At 52.8% G+C, this 13,788-nt stretch overlaps 1 protein-coding gene across 2 annotated transcripts in view; it reads right to left on the reverse strand.

Annotated features, from left to right (window-relative positions):
* Window positions 1–13,788, reverse strand: part of GNAO1 (G protein subunit alpha o1) — a 150,760-nt gene that overhangs the window by 27,059 nt on the left and 109,913 nt on the right. The window lies entirely within an intron of this gene.

The following is a 13,788-nucleotide window of genomic DNA, read 5'->3' on the forward strand; positions in this document are numbered from 1 at the left end:
GAAAAGACATGGTTTTAATATTACTCGCTACTTTTATTCCCTGAGAGACGCAGGTTCCAGTCGGTCTGTTGTGCTGGATGCCGTACACACGCATGCTTTTCGTTTATTCAGATAAGAGCTTGGAGCGTACAGGTCTTGCTCCCAGCGCAGACAGGACGAGCCACCTTCCGGAGACACCTCTCTCTCTGCCGGGAAGGGGGAGAGATGGGGCGGCTTGCCGGCGAGACGCCTTGCCTTCCGTCAGCTCGGTCGAAGGGCGAGGAGTCTGCCCCAGCGAGTCCCTGCTGCGGTTTGGAATCCAGCGTAGGGCTGGGACAGCGGGAGATGCAGCGTGTGGACAAAACCGGGGGCCCACTTTGACGGTGATAATCTGGGAGTGTAAATTGGGGTTTTTTTGGGGGTAGAGGGGGAATTTATCTTTCTAAAAGACTTGGATAGTTTTAAAACATTTACCCTTATTCTGCCTTAAAATCTATGAACGTAGGCAACGCCTCCATGAGCTGCAACCTTGGGTAAGAAGTCCTCTCTTTCGGCACAAAATTCTGTTATAGAGGAACCCAGCTGTGCACATGCGACCACAATCCATTTTTTTTCATCCATATTCAAGACAATTTTTCAAAACAACTCAGCTCAACTAAACATAATTTATAAAGAAAAGAGGAATTTGGACTGCAATTTAATATGAATTATAAACACAGAGCTGTATCGTGCAGTAAAGCCTTTCTCACCACCACTGAGCTACATGCAGACACTCCAGTTCCCCTTCAAGAGGGTCTGATGTGCACTACATGGCCTCAATGCCTACCTCTAGCCCCAGGAGCACCAACTGAGATGCATTCAGTGCACTGTGAATATCATAAAGCAGGTCTGTGCATCAGGAGCGGTCTTGCCCTTTGGATCTCTGTGCTTCTGGCAGTCGGGACGTGACCCAAAGAGGCAGTGGGGCAGGAGGCGACATGCTGCGGGCAGGACGGGAGGGTACCCCCTTTGACAACAGCTTTGCCCGATGCAGCTCGCAGAGAATAAAGAGTAGTAAGAGGAGCTGAGCAGCTGCAGGCAAGGAAAAGACACTGCTGTCCCTGGATAGTAAGCATTTACTGGTGAGTGAGAGCAGGTATGAGCTGGAAGTTCTGTCTGAACATGAGGAAGAACTTTTTCACTCTGAGGGTGACGGAGCCCTGGCCCAGGCTGCCCAGGGAGGCTGTGGAGTCTCCTTCTCTGGAGATATTCAAGACCCGCCTGGACGCGGTGCTGTGCAGCCTGCTCTGGGTGACCCTGCTTCGGCAGGGGTTGGGCTGGGTGACCCACAGAGGTTCCTGCCAACCCCGACCATTCTGTGATTCTGTGATTCTGTGGAACCATTCACAGAAGATAGCCATGATGTTGAAACTTGACTTTCTCTTTCAGTTTAGCTGATAATTTTTTTTTTAACATAGAGTGTGGGTTTAGTCCTGATGAGTAACCCAGTCACACAGAGTTGCTAGCGAGCACATTCCCTGCCATGCCTTGCCGAAGCACATCCCGCTTGGCCTGGACATGCCGCCCCATCCTGCCGCTGGAGATGCTTTCCCTGCTGCACCAGAAAGCAGGGAAAGGCTTTCCATCTGTGTCCTGGAGGGACTGCTCTGAGCCAGCCCTCCGGAGCGGGATGCCCAGCGCACCGGGGCAACGCACCGTGCTACCTGAGAAAACTCATCGCCATGGGCTTTCACGCCTGCCTCGCTAGCCTGGAAAAACAAACAGACAACCGAACTCTACGCTGAGGTGAAAAACAAACCTCGCCCTGATCGCGTCATGCATTTTGGCTACGCATCATATTCGTCATTCGTTTTCGCTAAAGAGTTACAAGAATCATGTCACCCAGAGAAAAGTATATAAGCTAAGCAGGCTTATTTTTATTGTGTCCTTTTTCAAGCATTTAAAGCCATTGTGGTTTTGTGACAGATGCTCCCTTAATAGCCTTATGATGGGCCCTGGATGGATGAATGGGGCTTCATTTGAAATCAGATCCTCTGCTGTGATGGCTGAAGCCAAGATCCCTCATCTATTCACAACTGGTGTCAATTCTTGTTATTTATGAGACAGCTGCATTTCTTCACATGTCCCTGCAGACCAAGGCAGCTCTGCAGTGCTGTTATTCAGAGACCCAGGCTCTCCTCTGTCCTCAGGAACAAAATACTTCAAGGTGATGATAAAAAGTGGAGGTGTAAGAGAGGAAAGGATTTTCTTTCCCTCTTGCAGCTCTTGACAGCACCCTGAAGGTCTTTATCACTCCCTCCATCCCCATTTTCTGTACTTTCCTATGATTCAACTCTCTTCACTTTAATGATCACTATTAATTATTCTTGCCTGGTAAACCCTCCTTTAATGCTGGGGGTGAAGCAAATGAAGAAATCTACTGCAAACTGGCCAAAGGACTCGGCATCACAGCAGCACAGTGACGGAGGAGATCCTTACTGTAATTACTGCCTTCAATGTGCAACGACTTGCTTGTGAACAGCAGCAGCCTTCAAACCCCAGGCCGCGTGCTGGGGCTTCAGGGGGTGCTCACTCTCGCTACTGGGGTGCACAGCCCATGGTGCTTCCATGCAGCTGCCTTGGCTGCCTGATGGAGAATGAGCTCCAGATTTGATGCGATCCGACAAGCAGCCTGGCTCTGAGGCTTGGAAAGCCTCGCCTTCCGTCGTGCCCTTGTCCACGACGGTGATGCAGCCTCGTGTGCCTGGCTCCACCCGCGTTGCTCTGGGGGATCAGAGGTTTGGGGGAGCTGATGCAGCCTGCCAGCCTCTCGAGGGGATGATGGGGAGAGAGGGTGGATAGCCGAGCAGGATCCATCCCATCCACCCTCTCTTCCCTGACAGCACCCAGCTTCCAATGCCAGCTGGGATATCTCCATAGGAACCTCGGCTGGGGGGGTCTCTAGCATCTGTCTGGGTGAGGGCACTGCTCCCCAGCGCTGAACCGGCCCTGTGACAGAGGAATACTCAGTATCCCAAATACTCAGCCTGTTCTGGCTTCAGGTGAGCTGAGCTCTGCGAGTCCCGTGCCTCGGGGTCACTCCCACGCTAAGGCATCCAGCCTGGCTGCCGGGCGCCCCAGCTCCGATACCTGCTCGCCAACACACCCTTTGCCTTTTCTGTTGTCTCCCCTCTTCATCTCTTTGCTCACCTCTAGTTGCTTCCATCATTCTCTGTGTGTTTCTTCACGACCGGAATTCTTTCAGTTGCCTAGGTCTATTTTTTGTCTGTTCTTGGTAGTCTCAATGAAGGTCAGTCACCATTTTATATAGAATCACAGAATCATTGAGGTTGGAAAAGACCTCTAAGATCATCAAGTCCAACCGTCACCCCAACCCCACCACGCCTGCTAAACCATGTCCCAAAGTGCCACATCCACACGTTTTTTTGAACCCCTCCAGGGACGAGGACTCCCCCACTGCCCTGGGCAGCCTGGGCCAACGCCTGACCACTCTTTCAGGAAAGAAATTTTTCCTAATCTCCTATCTAAACCTCCCCTGATGCAACTTGAGGTCACTTCCCCTCGTCCTATCACTGGTTCCTTGGGAGAAGAGACCAACCCCCGCCTCACTACAACCTGCTTTCAGGTAATAAGGTCTCCCCTTATGAAAGTATACAACATTTTCCGTGCTGGTTTTGAGGCTGCATTCCAAAACTGCTTACTCCTCTGGCTGCTCTCCCCTGGAATTTCTCCCATCTCAGGCTGCAGATTTTTCCTCCCCTGGGCTGGGTGGCAGCGGAGCTGGGCCCTGTCAGCGCGTGCACCCACGGAGGTCTGCTGCAGGAGCGTGCCGCAGCACGGCTGCACGCTAACATCCAGAGCGGGAAGCTCAGGCAGGCTGCTGTTTGGATGCTGAGCTGATCTGGGCTGCTGCTTGTTCTCCGCGATTCCTGCTGGAGTTATCTCTGGGGCTTCGCTGGAGTGGTGGTGCTCCCTGCCCGTGCTGCTTGGAAGGACCTGCCGGTCTGCCGTGTGCAAGCGGAGCTGGCAGAGTGGGACGCGTTGGGGGTGTCACCGCTCTGGGAACAGGGAAACCCAAGTGGGGACAAGCTGCTACACCTGGCGCTGGATGACAGCACTCCTGGTATGTCCTTTGAACCGCAAATTTCCAGGCCAGACTGTGGCTGGAGACCATTAGTTGTCGCAGCCACCAGGCTCGGTGACACGTAACCCCCTCAGAAGCTGGCATCTGTTTAACCAGCAGCAATATGAGCGCTTTGGAGGCCATGGAGCAGGCGCTCGGCTCCCCCCCTCCCACGTCATCCTTGTTGCACGGTGCTGGCATCAGAGCTCCTTCCACCTCGCAGCTCCGGGGTTTTGCACGCTGGAGTGGAAACGTATCTGAAATGACACTTCAGCTGCTGTTTGCAGCCTGTTTTGCCCAGGGCTTGAAGGGGTTAAAAAAAGCTGAAGAAAGGTTAGAAGGTTTTTGAGTACGTGAGTAACCCTCTAGCATTTCTACGACTGAGCCGAGCAGCTCCATTACTGCTTGTATCTTTTATCTTAAACGCTTTGTTCTGAAGCAGATTGCAGGTTTCTGAGTCACTCAGTTTATCAGGCTCAGGGAGGTGAAGCCTGACTCTGTGATGCTGCTCAAAGCCAAAATGCCCACAAAATGGCATTTCCCAAACACAGGGAGAGGAGCCCACTGAACTGACGCTACGAAAGGCAGATGCTCTACAAGGACTAGCTGATACCTAATATATCCACACAGCAATACTGAAAATAAGGAGTAAATACAGTTTCTTGTGCCTTCATTTGCTGTTTCCAACAGCCTGCGGTATCAGCACCATTGATGCCACAGTCACTGCAGGCAGCAAGGACTGTTGTCCAAGTTATCCCATGGGATGGACCGGCGGCAGCAGGCTACGTGCAGTACAGGGACGAGGACCTCTCCCTGGGCGCTCTGCCACCACGGGAACCCACTCCTGGGTTTGCACTGCCTGTGCCAAAGGCTCCGCCGGCCGCTTGCTTGGATGAAGCAGCGTAGCTGAGGTCGCTGGCTGCGCTCAATCCCGGATACCTGCGGCAAGGCTTACCCAGACGTACATTCACGCCTGCTGAGGTTCATGGCCGTCAAACGGTTAAATGTCTGTTGGGTTTTTCTTGCCTCAAAGGTGACATCTTGGCAGTCTTTTTGCAGGCTGGATCCAGCTCGCACTGCGCACATCCGAGGTGCTGATGCCGTACCGATGCCGAGCTCACGTCCTCAGTGCTCGACAAGCAGCGGTGCGGTAGCAGCCTCCGCTTGCTCTTGGTCCGCGGCAGGTCTGCAGGCAGGGGAGCGGGAGCTTCAGGAGAGCAAGCCTGGAGAGCAAGCCAGGAGAGCAAGCCAGCATCATCTTCCCAGCTGCTCTGCCGTCCTGCCGGTCCTGGTCTCCTGTGTGAGGGAAAGGTTGTGCGTGGGATACCCCAGCCTTGTTTTGTTGGCTTGCGTTGTATTTGGTTGAAAAAGCAGATCCCTGTTTGTCAACAGACGCAGCTGAGTCACCGCTGGGCTGTTTTCTGCTCCGTGTACAGAGGTGCTTGAGGGTTAACTCCAACCTTGTGTCCTGGCAAATGCTGAGTTTTTAATGAAGGCTGTTATGAGCAGGATTCATCTCATCTAACTCTAGATGCTTCTGTGAAGATGTCTCCAGTCCTTCCTAGTTCACGGACGGAAGGTTAGCTGCACCCAACCTTAGCTTGTACCTTAGCTTCTTCCTTTCTTTCGCCGATGGACACACAGCTCAATGTCTATCTAGCATTAAAACCATTTAATATTTAGTGACTGTAGAGTAAGGATTCAGAGGATAAGCACTGGGCTTAGAGACTGTCAGTAGTGGCTCCACAACAGCATAGTAACTCTTGTAGTATCTTCTACCAGGAGAGAAAAACCGTGTGGGCGCTGCTTGCCGAAGGTGCGATGCTGCTTGGTACGGCTACCCAGGGCAGCCGGCGCTGGGCAAGCACCGAGAGGTCGTGGCACCGCAGCGTCTCTCCTGCAGGCGCCATGCCCCTCCACACCCGCTGCGTTATTTTAGGGGAACGGGAAAAACAACCCACCGCCCACCCTCAGAGCCCGGCGCTCATCCAGCGCACGCAGCGGCGATGCAACATGCTTCTCCATCATCAGTTAGGGAAGGCTTGAAACCTGGCCAAGCAGTGGCCTTGATTCCTTTCAGAAATAATCCCACCTGAGAGCAGGGACCACAACAAGCAGACACCTGTGCAGAGCCCTCCTCTCCTAACACAATCCAGACGGCGTTACACGCTGCTCCTTGGGCGCTGCCAGGTGGGCTACAGCAGGTGGGAGGGAGAGACCTTAGGGCATAAGTCATTCAGCCCGGGGGGCAAGAGCATCGCCTGGCGTTTTCTGAGCCCAGCCCAGAGAAGGAAGGTCTTGGGAAGTCGCTCCTGGACTTTGGGGAATGTGCTTTGTGCTTCTGGCTGCGTTCCCCACTCAGCCAGTCCAGCCTCGCCAGGAATCTCATCAATTACACGGCAGGCTCTGCTGTCCTGCTGCTGCTCCTGATGATAAATCTCATCTCACAGCCGACACGATGACACACCGGCATGGGCACTCCCCAGCTTCCCTCCCCTAAATCCAACCAGTGACAAGCCACTTCTGGTGCCTGCTTCTCGCAGGCTGCTAACAGCCCCAGTGACGGTCACCGGGCCTGGAGATTACTGGGGCTATCTTCCTGCAGGAACTCCGCTGGATGCCCTGGGTTTTCATTAATCTCCCCTGGGAAATGAGGATGCTCCTTGCCATTAACGGATGGTCCCAGACCTTGACAGAAGGGATGCTACGTTGAGATGCATTTTCTTTTTTTGCCCTGCACTGAAGCAGGGCTGTACAGGGCTTGTGCACCAAGATCAACTTGACAAGTTGACATTCATACTAATAATAGGCAGGAGGAATGAACAAAAGCAGGTTGGAGTTTAGCTGTCCCAGTTAGACTTGCAGTCTTCCAAGGCATGACTGGATCCAGAATAATTTTTAGCATGGCGTGTGGATGAACAGAGTCACAGAACAGCAACCATATAACACCGGTACTTCGGGACATACAGAGTCTCCAGGCATCAGCTGCTGGCTGGCTTTGCTCACAGGTGGTTGTTTGGGCAGCAATATGTCACCGTCCTGCTGCTGCTGGAATGAAAGGACCCTGTGGTGCAGCCTGAGTTTGTGGTCAGAGAGCTCTGGGTGGGCTGTGGAGGAAAAGCCAACACTATCAACCTACTCAGAAACGGTCCTGGAGCCGCCCTGGGAGAGCAGACGTGGGCTCATCTTTCTCCAATGAAATCCAAAAATAGGATGGTATGTAAGAGGGGATGATAAAGGCTTTTTTTACATATTGGAGCTCTTACAAAAGAGAAAAACAATGTGTCTGGATCAGCTCAGTGACCCACCTAGCTTAACCAGTGTCCAAGAGCAGATGTTGAGAGGAGGGTACGAACACAGGGCAAGTATGCAGTGCTCAGTTTCCCAGCCTCCAATATTTCCTATGGGTAACAGAATTTCAAAGAGAAGGGGGATCTCTTTATATTTATTACCCCTCAACAATTTGTCTTCCAGAAATCTGTTTAGGCGCTTTTTGAAGCAATGATGTAAACTTCCAACAGCCACATCTGCAGCAAGGAACTTCCCAGCTCAGCTACCCTGTCTGAGAAAAACTGCCCCTTTCTGGTTTTTAAGCCACCATGTCAGAGTTTAACTTTGTTAATTAGTGTGTGGGAACAACTGTCCTCTCTCTCCTTCCTCTTCCCCACTTGTTTCTCTGTAGACATCTCTGTAGACCTCCACACATCCCCTGTGGAGCATCTCCGCTCTGCTTCCGAGACATTCCTGCGTGGAAGTTCTTCGGAGCCTTTCACCACATCAGGAAGGGGTTTCCCTGATCTCCTGGATCCTATGCTAGGTGGGGAAAGGCGGGAGCCACAACTCCCTTGTTCTATATGTAACCATCTGCTCTACAATCACTTCACACGATGCTACTTGGAGCAGCAGACAGTTGAGCGCCAGCCCCCTCGGAGCTGCTGCACAGGCAGATCTGGTGAACATGGTTTGCTAGCAGTGGGGTGATCCCTTTCAGAAGCGTCCTCACCTGGGCAATACTGCTGTTTCTATAAAGCCTCTGTGATTCATGTCGTTGTTTAGCGCAGAGCCCCTGACCAAAGGGTACCCTCGCCTTTGTTTTCATAAGCTAAAGGTTTTTATGGTGACTGGGTGGACCCTTCCAGTGGTGCTACGTAAATCCGAGCCTGCCGGGATGACGCATGGCTCAGGCTGCCCAAGGTCTCCTCTCTCGGTGGCCCCGCACGCCTGTGCGCTCTGCACGCCGGGGCAGACACAGGCCCTAACCAAGCTTTGGCTGAAGCAAAGCTCAACAGCCCCAGCCCAGCTCCTGCTTTATGTAAGCCCCTGCTTCCTTCTCAGACCAGCTCTGAAGGACCGCAGAGGAGCTGGAGCAGCGAGGAGCCGTGGTGGGACTCCGCACCCTGGAAGCGAGCAGGATCTATGCCTAAACCTTTACGCAACAGAGTAAGTGGGTCTGATGCTTTTTTTTTCTTCCCCTCCAGGACTGCTCTTATAAACCTGCTGACAGCGGAGCTGACAGCTTTCTTTGCCATAAAAGAAAAAGAAGAAAGAAAGAATAGGAGGGGCTAAAAATAAGCCGCAGGGAGTTTGGGACAACGTGGGGCTTGCTCTGGGAAGGAGCCCTGATCAGAGGTGCAGCCCCTGGGCTGCAGCGGGGCTCACAGCACATCGATGCGAGGCGGTGGATTCACCTGCGCGGCACTCGGCCGCTCAGGGCAGAGACGTCCACAGACCCAGCCCGCCCGGCCGCGTCCCCATGGCGAGCACACCGACAGAGGCACGAAGGCTCCTTACAGCGCATGGTGGCTGGCCTGATTTGGCCCCAAGGCAGTACCATCAGCTAATTACTCAGAATTACTCCAACCCTGGAAAGCCAGCAGCTGTGACCGCAGATGAAACCAGTCCCGCGGACTTCAACCCTTCCGATCAGCCACTGGCCAGGGAGATTCACCAGCGCGTGCACAAAGGCCCAGGACATCTCTTTACACACTCGTGGCAGTGGGGGAAGTAGCATTAACATCTCCATTTCTAATCTGGAAGGAAAAAGCCAGACAGAGCTGCAGTGTTTTTGTAGTGCTAGGAGTCTGTCTGCGGCAGGGACGGCACTGGTGAGGGATTTAGATCTAACGCTATGAACAAAGCGTTCGTCAATGAGATTTGCACCCTTGTAACGAGCAGATAGAGGATGACCATAGCTGGATGATGGTGCAGTTATGAAGAGCGGCGTGGGTCTGTCGGGAGCTGACTTCAGTCAGGGGCCCCGTTTATACACTCACCGTGCTGAGGAGGATGGGTTGCTGATGATGGAGGGGGAATCATGTTTCTGGATGTTCTCATGAGCCTGTTTTCCTGATCTATTAACAAGCTATAGGGGTTTCTGCTTCCAAATCCCATTTAAGCATCCCTGGCAGAAACTATGGGTACCAAAACCAGCCAATATTCTGCTGTGGACAGATGTGACCCACAGCTAGCAAAAAGAAAACCTGGAAATGTTACCCTTGGCTACACACTATAACTGTCTTACTTATCCCGGACAGAGGTGGATCTCTTGGGCATGTAACATCTGTGTTATGCAAATGGACTTTCTGGTCCTTCTCAGCAGCTGTCAGGCTGAGGCTCCTCCGAGAACAGCTTTGCTTGTGGTATTGCAGCCTTTTGGTTTCATTCCAGGCTGGATCCAGAAGCAGAGACACGTAAGGGAAAATTCATGGAGTTTCTCATCCCTTCAGAAAACGTTCAGTTGCATTGTCGTTAGGGGGAGATTCGTTTGCTGTGTATCAAAAATAGCTCAACTGTTCCCCCCAGGGAAGGCTGTCCCCTGGGCCAGGCTGGGTTGCTGAGACGTCCTGCTGACCATCTGCTTCTCCCTTCCATCTCTCTTCTGGGCATGAGCAACCTCAGTGAGGTCTGCAGGCGTAGTCTCCTGTCACCAGACAACCGCCCCTGGAAGGTTAGGCTCCTGCAGCCCACCTCACAGCGGTTTGGGCTGCTCCCGGGTTTCTGCAGGAGTGGGCTGATCCCTGTGTTCAGCTGAAGGTGCATGAGGGACACGTGCCTGATAAAATCGGTTTGGGATACTCCATACAGGACAGCCCAGCCGCAGAGCTGGTGTGGCTTCGTGGGAGATGAGCTGAGGACACCAACTCCAAGGCACGTTCCTCTGTCTCTGCGCTCAAGGTTGTGCAGAGACTTTCCCACATGCCCTGGGGACACATCCCTCCAGGAAGCAGCCTCTTCTGTCTGCCCATGGACCTGCCAGTGACCACGTGTCTTGGGAGCAAGCCGTGGGTCTCGGGGTACCGTGGTAACCCAGGTTGGAGGACCAGGACCCCTGCCTGCTTGGTGGGAAAAGTGTGAACTGACCCAGGAGCTCTGCACTTCAGCGGGAGGATGGAGCTGTCCCAGAGCAGCGTTAGGTCTGGAAAACATCAGGAGTTCTTCCAGACAACATGGACTTTATTGCCAATAAATGCTTTTGCTGAGCTTCCTCTTGGCCGCAGCAGGGGAGGAGAGCATCTTGGGCAGATGGCTGGTTGGCACAAGCATGCACAAGCATCGCCCTTGCCCAGGCCGCGTCTCTGCGCTCTCTGCTGCTGGAGCACCTCAACTCTTGCTGAGCATCATTGATGAATCCCGTCAGCCTCCCACCGGAGTAGGGAAATGTTATCAATTGCACTTATGACTTTAGGAGGAATATAAGTATGAAGGGGATAGGTGACTTGCCTGAGGACACGATGGGAAGTCTGTGGTGGCACTTGGAAGTCAGTTTGGGGTCGCTAAGTCTCAATCAGGAGCTTTAACCACAAGACTGTTTCATGCCGAGTTTTATAACCCTTAGGCAATGTTCTTCCATGCTTTTAATAGGGATTTTGCCCATTTAGGGGCAGATGCTATAAGCCTGGTAGAAATTTGCTGGCCTGTTCTATGAAAGAAATATAGTCCCCATATGAAGAACAGCCTGTAAAATGGTATTACAGTTGCTGATTAAATTGTAAGTTAACTCAAGATTTTGAATAGACATAAATGAATGCTTTCTCTTTTTTTTTTTTTTTTTTTTTGGCAAACAACGAAGGCTGAAAATGGATGTTTTCATGTACTTTTCTGCTCTATCCAATACGATTTCACGCATTCCTGTATGGATTTTGATGAGTTCTGCAGATCCATGACGCTGCATTTAAACACAAGCTAAGCGGTAATTACAGATGCATGCAAGATTTATTCATCTGGTGGCACTGCACCAGCTGATGGAAGGATCAGCCGTATCCAATCAATGCTTGAAGCTTCTCAGAACAAAGAGCTTTTTGGCTCCCACTGCTGAGTGAAAACAGAAATAATGCCCTGAATCCCAGGCGTGCCCCCTTACGTCCACACAGGGAAGGCTGTGGGATAGGTCTGGGTCAGCTCTGCGCCGTTGCTCACGCTCAGCCTTGCCTTTGCACACCCAAATATGCTGTTCACATCGGGTCTTCTCCACGCACTCACTGCATGACCCACTCATCCCTGGGGCTGAGGAGTGGGCTGATGAGATTTAAGGTGTAAGTGAGGAAGAAGGAGGAAGATGAACAGTGTGGAGGAAGGAGAAAGGCAGTGGGCAGCCAGCGTTCCCTGGGATCATCTCCCGCGTGCCCAGGCTCGGTGTGCACGGGCAGGGAGCCAGCGTGACGTGCCACGCTGCAGCCGAACCCGCGGAGGTGCGCAATGTCGCTCTGTTGGTATGGGAACACGTGGCAGGGGATGCAAAGCAGCACGTTTAAAGGCAGATACTGGATTTTGTCCAGTTTTTCTCCAGGTTTTCCCTGTTGATGTGGGCTATGCATTCCTACAGCAGCTCTTCCCTCCTGTGGAGCAAAGCTGCTTGCTCACCACGGTCACCGTGACGTGCCCTGACGAGACAGGTTGCCCCGTTCCTCAGTTCTCTCTGTGGGGACTTCAGATTAGGTGCCGGGGCTAGACCTACACCCAGATTTCTCATGAAGCTGGTGGAAAGCTGCAACACGTGAAGCGGAGTCAGCAGGGTCAAAGCAGAACCTACAGCCCTCCCGTGGTACTTCTGCTCTGGGGCAAGGGAAGAAAAAGAGCAGGACGAATGGACCGAACCGGGCAGATCAGGGGTTTGGGCAGCTCTTTCAGACACTCAGATAGGTGCCTGCAAAGAAGCCAGAGAAACTCTTGGTAAGAGAAACAGGTCGTGCGGCTGACCTCTGTGAATTTAGTAGATCTTCTATTTACTACCAACTATTTTAAGCAGATGCTCTGAAGTCTCCCATAGTGATTGCAGACGTCTGAAGGAGCACAGCAGGGCTGAGCCTCGCTGCCCTGCCTGTGGGCTCCACTTCAGAGGAGGCTTCACCAGTGCTGGGAAGCACAGGCAAGCGGGAAACCCACCCAGCCCTGCCCAGAGAGCAGCCGTAGGTGGGAAGCGGTTGCCCCAAGGTACGGCTGGGGTGTCCTGCGCTGAAGGGTTCCCTCTGTCACCTTCAGCACCAGCATGGCCACCGCTGCGTGCAGGTGGGACCTGGCCGAGACTCTGGGTCCCAAGATGCAGCTCTTCATCGTGGTGGGGGAAGAGGCTCAGACATCCTTCAGGGTGGACCCCTGGGCGGGACACAGGCAGCTGAGCTCCTGGGTCGAAATGTGTACCCTTTTTTTCTGAGTTTATTTGTAACTTCTACATTTGTGTCATTTCTTAGTTCACATATTTTTGCTCAACGAGACGGTCCTCTGGGGATTTCTTAATGCAAAGCCGCTGCTTCCAATGTTGGTTTAATTTGACCAAAGATTTTTGCCCGGACTCAGTTACCAATTCCCAGCTCCCAGCAGCTGGTAGCTAGTGGCAGCCTCCTCTTTCTCTTTCTTTCTCCTGTTCCTGCCCGTTGCAGACGTGGCCTCACTGTTCAGCACACTCCCTGGCGCAGTATTTCTCATGGTGGGGATTACAAGTCCGTGGAGCCGTTTAACTGAAAATGTTTAAACTGACATTAACGCTGCTCGGTAGGATGTACCGGCTGGTATTTTCCCAAATGAGGATTTGGAAAAGGTTTTTTCTGCTATCGTCAAACCTGACGTACTACGAGCAATACTGAGGGACTGTGAAATGCTGATTTATGCCATTAAAAGTGCCGTCAGCACCTCAGAGCTACAGTGACTGCTCGGGGGGGTGTCTCATGGCCTGGGCTTGCAATTTTGAAGCAATGAATTTCTCTCCAATGCTGGTGCTCCCAGCAAACCCGCTGCTCCGCATAGCCCAGCCGCGAAGGGGTTACAGCGAGGCAAAGTGCGTCATAAATCCCCAGCAAGCCTTGGACTAACGGCCAAAACCCGAGCTGACACTACCTTGGCGTGGCTCCACAGTGCGGTTCGTGCCTGGTTTCTCTCGCCCTTGTGTCTCTTCCCTCCCCTCCCAACAGCATGGAGAAGCTGCTGCCTAAAATCCAGGCTCAGCACCCTTTCTCCTCTTTTTGCCCAATAAATTCAGCCCGAGAAGAGACCCCCAGGGACCTCGGGGGAGGTGCCTTCTCCAGGTACTCAAGCACTTAAATGTTCTAGATGTACAGGAGGTGGGGAAGGTCTAAGCATGAGGATTTTGGCACAGGGATGGGTGTTGGCTCTGCCGTACTCCAGCCTCCTTCTGCTCTGCACTGTGCTGTCGCGACCGCACCAAGCAGCCCTGCCTGGAGCCTGTGCCCGCA

The sequence above is a fragment of the Opisthocomus hoazin genome, chromosome 12, assembly GCF_030867145.1.
Source record: "Opisthocomus hoazin isolate bOpiHoa1 chromosome 12, bOpiHoa1.hap1, whole genome shotgun sequence".
NCBI lineage: Eukaryota > Metazoa > Chordata > Aves > Opisthocomiformes > Opisthocomidae > Opisthocomus > Opisthocomus hoazin.